General features: G+C 36.9%; 1 long non-coding RNA gene across 2 annotated transcripts; it reads right to left on the bottom strand.

Annotated features, from left to right (window-relative positions):
- LOC109834306 lies at positions 2019 to 9707 on the bottom strand. 2 transcript variants are annotated; one of them, XR_002245525.1, is made up of 3 exons: positions 9288 to 9707; positions 8641 to 8765; positions 2019 to 2246 (listed from the first exon to the last, which is right to left on the bottom strand). It is a non-coding gene; the product is annotated as an uncharacterized LOC109834306 (long non-coding RNA). The 2 variants fall into 2 exon arrangements; XR_002245526.1 differs by lacking the exon at positions 8641 to 8765 and having other exon boundaries at positions 9296 to 9703.

Here is a 9707-nt window from a genome sequence, read left to right as displayed (position 1 = left end):
CGTGCTCATTAGATTAGGGGTACAAGTTGCAAACCTAGCTTGTGTGCTTTGTAACTCTGTCCCTGAATCCCGCTCCCATTTATTTTTCTCTTGAACTCGCAATTCATCTATTTCAGATAGTGCTCCGCAACGGCTGGCTCTCAGATTCCAGTATTGTGAGTGGAACTTGCTGCTGAATTGGTTTATTGGGTATGCAAAGAGAACTGGCCATGTTCATCAAGTTAGTAGGCTTGCTCTTGCTTTCTTCGGTTTATACTAGTATTTGGCGTGACAGGAGCAGCCCGCTTACATAATAATAAAGTTCATAATCCAGTTGAACTTCTCCTCAGGGATAGCAACATCGGAAGTCTCGTGATTTTCCTGACCACTGCTATTCTTGATAATTACAAGGACCGGGTCGATAGTTTTAAATGAGTCTTGGTAGTTTTTAGCTATTTCTGTATCGTCTGGTTATTTCGGTTCTGCAGATTACAAACTCAGGTATGCCTGAGCTTCTTGATGTACAAACAGTTCTTACACAGGTGAATGGAAAATCTCATTGACCTAAAAATAAGTAGAAATAACTATGAAAATGTTGACTGGTATTTTTTTTCTTTTTTTTTTAATAAAACTGAAGATACTTTACCGTAGTTTTTGATAATGTAAGCCTACTGCATACTTGCATAGTATTATTCATGGAGAGAAGAAAAAAAATCTTAAAAAGAAGAAACATCATATCTATATACTTTGCGGATTTGAAATATTATTAATGTTGGAGAAAATGGTTTCCAGCTACTATGATCGATGCTAGAATTTATCACGCACATTAGCATCACTGAAGGGGCAGAAAAATTCAGGTATGCTGATGTTATTTATTTATTATTATAGGTATTGACATAGGGAAGACTGAATTGTTAGCAACAGAGAGCTCAAGATAGCCAAGACTCAACTGCTTCTGTAGCCCTGCAGTCCTCAGTTTCATGAAAAAAAATTAAAGAAAAAGAACTGATATTTAAAGTATCAGACCCTTGTATCAGTGGGTAATCCATGAGTCTTATTTCCAAATGTGGGAATAATAATTCCTTGAAAATAAATGTAGGAAGAGGTTAATACATAATAAGTAGTAGGAATAATTATCCCACTTGGCCTTTAGAGTCTGGTTATGTAACACAAGGGTAGAAGCTTGAGTCACGTGCAGGAACAGTGACAGTCACAACACAGCTTATCAAAATTGTCAGGAAAGGAGGAAAAAGGGGAAAATTATACACATTAAAGAAGAGTAACTATTGTCACTTGTTGCATTTCCATTTTCAGAATTTTCACACTTCATTAACAGGCAAGTGGTAGGAAAACAACTCAAAACTGCTTCACAAAAGTACAGTTAAGAGTAAATATAAATTATAAATACATAACATAATCATTATAAATGAAATAAATAGATTGGTGTATTGAGTAATGGAGTTGAAGAGCACATATTCCATCCTTTCTATACTACAGCTGGCACACTCAGATAAGTTCTGACAGCATGTTTGAACTAATACTATACTAGCATGGCCACAATTAGAAGCAAAGTTCAATTTGAAAAATATATTAAGATAGAAATATGAAAGTTCAACTGAAGCTAACGACAAAAAGTCAAATTCGCCCATTAAACTAATTTTCCAGGTTCAACCAATTAGTAATTAAATCATTGCCTCCTATATAGGATCGCGGTCTGCTTCAAACTAATCAATCGATAAGATCTCTAAATAAGTTTAATAATAATATCCAAATATCAATAAATCAAGCCATAAGATCTCTAAGTAACTTTACTAATAATATCCAGATGTCAAAATATCCCTTCTCTTTAAGACAACTACTTTATCCTAAGCATGAAATAAAAGATCAGCCAGAGAAGAAGGTATTCCGTCTATATGCTTGCTTCTCTTAATAATATAACGAGAGGAGCACTATAAATCTACCAATGACAGCATAAGCATTAAAAAAAAAAGGAAATTTAAGCAAATTGACTGATGAAGAAGCCAGATTGTGTCCAGAGATTTAATGCAGGAAAAATAGTAGATATATCCAAATGGAATCAAATAACACAACTGGTTAGAGACCTATCAATCAAGTAAACAAAAAAATTTTGAACGGCCAAACTGTGCAGAAGAAAAATTAGAACAATATGGCAAAAGATTCATGGTGATCAGAATGCTAGAATTTTAGGTGGCACCAAGTGAGGAGAGAATTTTCCAAGATATGACATGCGAAGGGTACACCTAACCCTGTATATATGAAGAATATGAAGAAAAAGTGAATTTCAAGACAAAACCAGGTAAAACAGGTTAGGCATATATACTCATATGATTGAGTAAATTTTGTGCAGTTTATTACTATCAAAGTATAAGGAGAATAACTTAGTAGAATATTTTTGCACTACTTCAAAAGATAAAGGATAGTGGCTGATAACTAACAAGTCTAAAGTGAGTTGCAATGTAATGCAATCGATCTACCAATGTAAATATTATTATAAAAGAATTAGGTGGATAAGAAGCAGCTATGTGCTTATAAGATCAAAAGAATTCATCTCACTTCACAAATATTAAAGAAGTAAACAAAGAATACCATCAAATATGGCAGGGTTAACTCAAGTTTTCACCCGAAATCAACGACTAGGTTCTAGTGTAGTAATTCTGCTTCTAAGTGAGCACATTGGTAGAAAACAGAGCAACATATATCTAGCGAAATATTCGAAGTTATGTTTACTTAAAGGAAATTTAACTGATGTACTTCAACATAGTTCTCTTAGTGTTCAAGAACCTTCTATGGTGGATGACATTACCTTTCACCTACATGCTAAAAGAAAAGGTTTGAGAAGATTCTACTTAAGCAAGTCAAATCAACAACAAGTAGTTGATAACACAAAGCAACTTCAAATTGGAAACATTGTATTACAATAGCGACAGAAAAGGAGCATTGCAGATAGACATGTAGTATTGCTATTCTGAACTTACTAGCCCTCTCGTTCTATTTTTGCAGACCCCTTGTGTGCTATTGACTTTTTTTTTACCATTAGGGATTGTATTTCTCAAAGATCAATTTTATTTCTCTGAGAATAAAAGAGTCGAAACTATTTCACATTGGAGGTTGTTTTGGATTTTATTTCACACAGGAGATTGTTTTGGGCTTTCTTTTTTTCTTTTTCTTTCCTTTTTTTTTTATGTGTGTGTGTGTGTCGGGGGGGGGGGGGGGGGGGTNAAACTAGAGGGTTAGTATGTTCAAAACAGCGATACTACAGGGGTCTATCCGCGTAACGCATAAAAGATAAAGTTATCATTATAGAAGAACTGGAATGTCAGTTATCATTATAGAAGAACTGGAATGTCAGTTAGAAAGTGAAGCAACAAAGCTTGAGAAACAACCATTTGAAGGACTAAAGTTGTCCAATTCCTTCAACACCATAGCTGACCATTAATTTACTTTCATGCACCACGAGCAAATCATGTCATTAGATTGGGTGAATGCGCATAACGGCATCAGAAACCATGATTCTTCTATTGGTCCTATTTGCATTATTTGGAACATATGCAAAGTGAGTGAGAGTGGTCGACAAATTTGAAGCACAGGAGAAAATGCAAATGCTAGTCAATTTTTGTCGATAAGTACTTTGTCATGAAACAACCATGGCAAAAGTCAAATGCTTTCACAGGTCAATGGCATTGGAAATTTTTGTAGAATAACTAAAATATGAAGATTGGATTTTAAAAAAAAAAATCAGAACAAGCTAAGACAACTTCAGAGAAGTGCCTCCATCGAAAGAAATCAAGATAATATTCCATGTCTCAAACAAGATACAGAAGAAAAAGGCAGGAGATCACACACCCTCCCCTTATGGTTTTTTGGTTTTTTGTTTTTTTTAAAGGAAAAAACTAACCCTTTTGAGTTTTTGAGAAAACCAACAACGAATTAGAGACCAATAAGCAACCAAACTAGTTCTTTCAACTCAACATTATTAGAGACCAACAACCACTCAAATTAGCCATTAGAAACTCCAACATCAAATGAAGTAAATGATAAAGAATATTTCTTTAATTCCTAAATTTCAAGACGAACTTTTCTCAAGCCAAAAAAAAAAAACCAATGTGATGTCACGGAACTTTTCTTTTTCCTAATAGCCTTCAAAGAAACTCCATACATAGATACTAAAAGGTACACCAAAGATGTTCTCTGTTCATCCAAACAAAAATTCAGTTTCACACAACATTCTAGTCAACAACCACATCTATCAATCTTTCTTTCTTTTTTTAAAGCTTTTTTTTGGGGGGTTTTTTGGGGGGGTGGGGGGGGATTCATCATCAGAATGTAAACTGTCATAAAGTATTAGGAATTGCAAAGTAGAGAAAATTTATGAGGGTGAAGCATCTCTCTCAATCATTATACGAAGCTAGACAAACATATGCTAAAACCTATGAGATAATGTAGAAAGTTAGACATTATTACTGTCAAACCATATGGTTGTACTAAACAACATAAAACTAAAGGATATAGTAGAAGCATAAATCCAGTAAGCCATAATCTATTTGCAACTAAGTAGAAATAATATATAGTTAACACAAACATCCCATAAGCATCATGGCGTGCTCTGACTAAGTAGGTGGTAGTTAAACATAATGACCAAAATAGAAGCAATCAACTAAGTAGATAAAAGAACTAACTGCAGTACAGTATTTTGTTATTAACTGCAGAAATTTTAACAATAATATGTATTCAGCATCTTAAAATGGTTGGTTTTCTCACCTGGACATATATGCACTTAAATGGCTTAGGTGATTATCCCTGCCTCATGGATAATGACCGTTAATAAGGAAATTTGATGAATCTTCCTATAAGTCTATAACTATTACACAGGTATAATGGAATTAAAAAGACGAAGATCCCCATGTATTTCATCAGGTTCCTTTCAGTGTAAAGAGTAAGCCAAAGATGAACATCAGAAATATATAATCAAATGATTCACTTCGGCAATAGAAACTGTCATGGATATTTTTATTCTCCCACATTATTCATTTTTTCAATTTAAATATGTCATAGGCTATCATATGAAAAATACATGACATTTATGGTTTAAACCTATTGTCACAAGCATTCCAATAAGGCAATAACAGTTCAATCCTGATTGATATGAAAATCCTCTCTTACTTCTCTGCATTCATGTTTCATCTAATTGACTGAGCATTAGTATTTGATTTAAACAAAGGTTTGGCAAGATACTATTCCTCGTATATGTACACTAGAAAAGCAACACTCTTAGTTCTTATAGGACAAACAACAACAGCAGTGGAGGATAGCATGAAAGACGATTGAGTTGTCACTTGCCATCAACATCCTGACTTTTGTTCATTAGAACTAGTCTTTGGTTCTGTCAGATTTTTTTTCTTTTATTCCTTCGGAAGAAGTTCTTTTTGCTGTTGTAATATTTGTACTTCTCAGGATTATCGGTGTTCTCTAGGAGCTAGAGTAACTTCTTGTCTAGGATTGAACACCTCTTTACAATGTACCTTGAGATGTTTCACTAAAAGCTTTTCAACGAAATACCATTTAATTCATAAAAGATAGTTAAAGTTAGCACACATTTTAGATTGCTACTTGTTGGATAGGGAATTCCTAATCTATTTTGGTAACAAGAGGTTATTAGGATTCCTAGTCTATTTTGGTAACATGAGATTATTAGGATTCCTAATCTATTTTGGTAATAGGTTATTAGGATTCCTAATTTGATTTGGTTTTGGTTTAGAATTCCTAGTATGTTTATGATTTTAGGATTTCTATATATATGGAACAATTGGAAGAGAAAATTAGTGGAGAAGAAAAATTGGGGATATTTGGAGCACAGAAAAGAGGTATTTTCTGAGCTATTTGTTTAGGGTTTTGTTTGGAGAGATTAAGAGCTTGTTGGTGAGATTAGTTTGTTCCTTCGAGTGATTTGTAATCTCAGTTTGTACTCATTCTCTATTAGTGAAAACCCCATCCTCTTCTTGCCCCGTGGACGTAGGCAATTACCGAACCACGTAAAACTATTGTGTTTGGATTTGTGCCGTTGTTTTGATTTGTTTGGCCTTTATCTCGATGTTTGTTTGATTTGGTTCGCGAAGCACGCCCGTTTGGTTGTCACGCTTCCGCGACGCGCACAACAAGTGGTATCAGAGCTCGGGCTACGCTTGGGCTATTTGGAGGAGTAGATCAATTTGGAAGTTCAACTAGGGCTTCGTTTGGTGAGAAAGGTGGGATCTTTTTGGTAAAGACTCTATCTTTTTTAGTTTGGATCTATTCTTCGTTTATTCCGCATTGGTTTGTTGGTGCTTGAGCTATTTGGAGGAGTAGATCGCTTTGGAGGCTCTTCGAGGGCTTCGTTTGCAAATAAAAGTGAGATTTTTCCTATTTGTGGATCTCGTTGCCGTCGTGCGGGGTGAGATCATTTGGAGACTCTTGTTAGGGTTTCATTTGGAGGTAAAATTCTCTCCTTTATCAGTTTGGATCTATTCTTCATTTGTTGATGCTTTGAGATAGTTGGCCGAAATAGAAGGATTTAAAGCTGGGTTATTTGTTTATTGATACGGTGCATTGGATTATTGAGAAGTGCCATTGACCTGCATATTGAAATCTTGTGAACCCATTGGTATGAGCGAGAAGACCGAGGTGGAGTTTGGCACTTCTATCCATCATTCGAGGGTTTTTCTGAGGGGTGTTCATTTAGGCATTCGGGAGCCTTCCAAGGGAGCATTATTGGGAGGTAATACGTATGTAGTTTCCACAGTTGGGGATTGCTCTAGGCATTGGTGGGTTACAATCAAATCCCGTTGGTGTGAAGTCCTAGAATCCCGCAACAGATGGAGAAAGTGTGTTGGTAGAAAGGTAACCCGACGTTCTGATTATGGTAGGGGTTCTTTCTTGCATTTGTGCCGAGCTCACGGCAATAGGAGACACTTCATTGGTGTGGAAACTTTGAGGCGACAAGGCGAGATGGCAGATTCAGGTAGTTGTTCCTTTCTGGAGGAGGATTAACGTTTGATGTTGAGCATTGGCATTGGTGTGCAGGCTACGACATGTTTGGGCCGTCTCATGTATAGGTTGCCGACTGCTGCATGTATAGATATGGGATCTAGTGGAGCTGTTTCAGATTTTGGGTTGCGTCGGATGTTTGGCTGCCCAGCACTCGATCACATCGTGGATGTGAGATTTGATCCGATAGCACATTTGGGATTCAAAGACGTGTTTGATTATCAGATATTGGCTTCTGACTTTATTCTGAGCAGGTATGCCACGTTTGACTCTCGGCAGGTGGAGAGTGATGATCAGATCTTTGGGACATCGCAGCGGGTAGAGAGTGATGCTACTCCACATTAGGAGGAAACTCCAGATCATACTGCATCGTTTGAGATTCCAGCTGAAGTGACACAGATTGGGGATCATTTGGATTTGAATACAGATGATATTGGTGAAGAGTTGCAGACTTTTCTATTTGTTTGAGGGCCTTTGGAGGCCATTTGGGTGAACTACGTGAAGGCTTGATTCCTTGGGCAAGAGGATACATAGGCAGTCAGTTTTGATGCAGCCGATTTGGTGAGTAGATACTGACGTTTAGGTGAGTGTTCGCACTCCCGTTTGGGTCTCGACTTATGTGGATGGAGTCCGTTGTCATGAGTCCGTTGCCGTGGCGTACTGGACGCAACAAGTGAGGCATTTGGTTTGGTCGGTGTCGGCTCAGTTTTGAAAAAAACTTCGCCGAGGTGAAGAATTATTGGATAGGGAATTCCTAATCTATTTTGATAACAAGAGGTTATTAAGATTCCTAGTCTATTTTGGTAACATGAGATTATTAGGATTCCTAATCTATTTTGGTAATAGGTTATTAGGATTCCTAATTTGATTTAGTTTTGGTTTAGAATTCCTAGTATGTTTATGATTTTAGGATTTCTATATATATGGAACAATTGGAAGAGAAAATTGGTAGAGAAGAAAAATTGGGGATATTTGGGGCACAGAAAAGAGATATTTTCTGAGCTATTTGTTTAGGGTTTTGTTTGGAGAGATTAAGAGCTTGTTGGTGAGATTAGTTTGTTCCTTCGAATGATTTATAATCTCAGTTTGTACTCTTTCTCTATTAGTGAAAAACCTCATCCCCTTCTTGCCCCGTGGACGTAGGCAATTGTTGAACCACGTAAAACTATTGTGTTTGGATTTGTACCGTTGTTTTGATTTGTTTGGCCTTTATCTCGACGTTTGTTTGATTTGGTTCTCGAAGCACGCCCGTTTGGTTGTCACGCTTCCGCGACGCGCACAACACTACTAACTGCCCCTAGCCATTAGTAATGTACCCTCAACAATGGAGGTTAAACAATTTTATACATGCCAAAAGCACTTATAAACATCAATCGTGTATGCCTGAATATGCCTAGCGTTTCCATACTTTAGAGTTTTTTGTTGTGGGGAGTTTTTTCTTTCGTGATATATGTACTTCTCTGGTTTACGGATATATTCTCCAAGTCGGGATCACTTTTGTGTAGGATCGGGAAACTCCTTATCATGCACCTTGAGATGTTTCTCTAATGGATTTTTTTAGTATAAACTTTTATTATATAAAAACAGTTAAAGCAATCACGCATTTTACATCGCTGATACCTGCTTCTAGCCATTAACAATGTACCGTCCGCAATGGGGGCTAAGCATTGTATACATGCCAAAAACACCTACAAACATCAATTGTGTACGCGTAACTATGCCTGATATTTCCATACTCGAGTTATCTGAAATAAGCATGGAAAATAAAATTTAAAATTTTATAAAGGATGATACAAAGGACAAGCAAGTAAAAACAAAATTTATCAGTTCTCTGATATCAAGCAACTATTGCCATGAAAAATAGATACTGAATCCAGATAAATATATAATCCAAGGAATAAAGGGCATCAATCTCATGGGAATAACGATGGCATAACGTAAGAAGATGATCTACAAATTGCATTAACAGGCTTTGGATCACATCTAAAAGTAAAAACAATGGTCCACAAACTTTATAATCTAAAAAGGAACTAACATCACATCTTACCACAGGACCACAATCATAATCAAAGGGGGGGAACCCCATTTAAGCATTTCAATCAAAACCCCACCAATATTAACATAATAAAGCAAGTAATTTAAAGCAAAATCCCAAAATATTCACTGTTTACAGTACCAAAGGAGGAGGGGAAAAAAACGCACAGAGAGAGAGAGAGAGAGAGGAAGGAGAGAGAACAGAATACATTTACACTTGACCATATACTCACATTTTTACCTCTACTCTTCCTCCTCCGTTGCTGTTTCCATTGCCTGGCTCCATTCTGTCTGCCTTTCTAAGCTACAATGCGATGTTCAGAGGCTACATTGACGAGAATGCCCTCGGCCTCATGGAGGATGGAGGTTGTGGGGTAGGGGCGTATGGGTCCATTGAGGAGGGGGAGAAGGAGAAGGGTCCTCTTGCTTTGGGACACAGGAGAAAGAATGACGTCCCCCCCTCTCTCTCTCCCCCCCTCTCTCTAAAATAAGTTAAAATTTTTCAGAGAGAGAGAGAGAGAGAGAGAGGTGAGTTTTTTTTAGAGAGAGATTGGCTTGTTTGCAGGGTTGTTTCGGACGCTTGGAAGGTGAAAAGCCCCTTTCAGCTCTTCGTTTTGGCCTCTTCCCTCTCTCTCTCTCTCATTCGTTCATTC

Source organism: Asparagus officinalis, chromosome 3 (assembly GCF_001876935.1).
Source record: "Asparagus officinalis chromosome 3, Aspof.V1, whole genome shotgun sequence".
Taxonomy (NCBI): domain Eukaryota; kingdom Viridiplantae; phylum Streptophyta; class Magnoliopsida; order Asparagales; family Asparagaceae; genus Asparagus; species Asparagus officinalis.
This window is presented reverse-complemented; position numbering and strand designations above follow the sequence as displayed.